General features: G+C 40.8%; 1 non-coding gene and 1 pseudogene across 1 annotated transcript; both read left to right on the top strand.

Annotated features, from left to right (window-relative positions):
- Nucleotides 1–125: 125 nt before the first annotated feature.
- Nucleotides 126–245, top strand: LOC113071709 (uncharacterized; annotated as a pseudogene).
- Nucleotides 246–609: 364 nt separating this feature from the next.
- LOC113071700 (5S ribosomal RNA) lies at nucleotides 610–728 on the top strand. The gene has a single exon (XR_003280214.1). It is a non-coding gene; the product is annotated as a 5S ribosomal RNA (ribosomal RNA).
- The last annotated feature ends 462 nt before the right edge of the window (nucleotides 729–1,190 follow it).

The following is a 1,190-nucleotide window of genomic DNA, read 5'->3' as shown; positions in this document are numbered from 1 at the left end:
TTTTATGAGAGACTGCCTAGGAATACCAGGTGCTTTAAGCTTTTGGGTTTTCTTTCCTACTTATATAATGTACTGGCGATAAGATTGGCTGGTCTTTAAATAGCCCTTCTCTTTGCAGCAGACTTCGTTACGGCCATACCAACCTGGCTATGCCCGATCTCGTCTGATCTCGGAAAGCTAAGCAGGTTTGGGGCCTGGTTAGTACTTGGATGAAGACCGCCTGGGAATACCAGGTGCTGGTGAGCTTTTTGGACATTTTCACTTAGTTTATAATAATTTTGCCAAAAAATAGAGTCAATGCCTGATCTCTGAATATTAGCAGGTTTGGGCCTGCTTAGTACATGGATGGGAGACTGCCTGGGATACCAGGTGCTTTAATCTTTTTGGAAAATTTCACAAATTATATAATAATCTTTCATTAAAAAAAAAAAAAAGAGTCAATGCCCGATCTCTGAATCTTAGCAGGTTTAGGTCTGGTTAGTACTTTTATGAGAGACTGCCTAGGAATACCAGGTGCTTTAAGCTTTTGGGTTTTCTTTCCTACTTATATAATGTACTGGCGATAAGATTGGCTGGTCTTTAAATAGCCCTCTCTTTGCAGCAGACTTCGCTTACGGCCATACCAACCTGGCTATGCCCGATCTCGTCTGATCTCGGAAGCTAAGCAGGTTTGGGCCTGGTTAGTACTTGGATGGGAGACTGCCTGAGAATACCAGGTGCTGTAAGCTTTTTGGACATTTTTCACTTAGTATATAATAATTTTGCCAAAAAATAGAGTCAATGCCCGATCTCTGAATCTTAGCAGGTTTAGGTCTGGTTAGTACTTTTGATGAGAGGACTGCCTAGGAATACCAGGTGCTTTAAGCTTTTGGGTTTTCTTTTGCCAAAAAATAGAGTCAATGCCCGATCTCTGAATATTAGCAAGTTTTGGCCTGGTTAGTACATGGATGGGAGACTGCCTGGGAATACCAGGTGCTGTAAGCTTTTTGGACATTTTTCACTTAGTATATAATAATTTTGCCAAAAAAATAGAGTCAATGCCTGATCTCTGAATATTAGCAGGTTTGGGCCTGGTTAGTACATGGATGGGAGACTGCCTGAGAATACTAGGTGCTGTAAGCTTTTTGGACATTTTTCACTTAGTATATAATAATTTTGCCAAAAAATAGAGTCAATGCCCGATCTCTGAA

The sequence above is a fragment of the Carassius auratus genome, unplaced genomic scaffold, assembly GCF_003368295.1.
Source record: "Carassius auratus strain Wakin unplaced genomic scaffold, ASM336829v1 scaf_tig00007865, whole genome shotgun sequence".
Taxonomy (NCBI): domain Eukaryota; kingdom Metazoa; phylum Chordata; class Actinopteri; order Cypriniformes; family Cyprinidae; genus Carassius; species Carassius auratus.
Note: the sequence above shows the minus strand (reverse complement) of the source record. Positions and strands in the feature narration are given on the sequence as shown.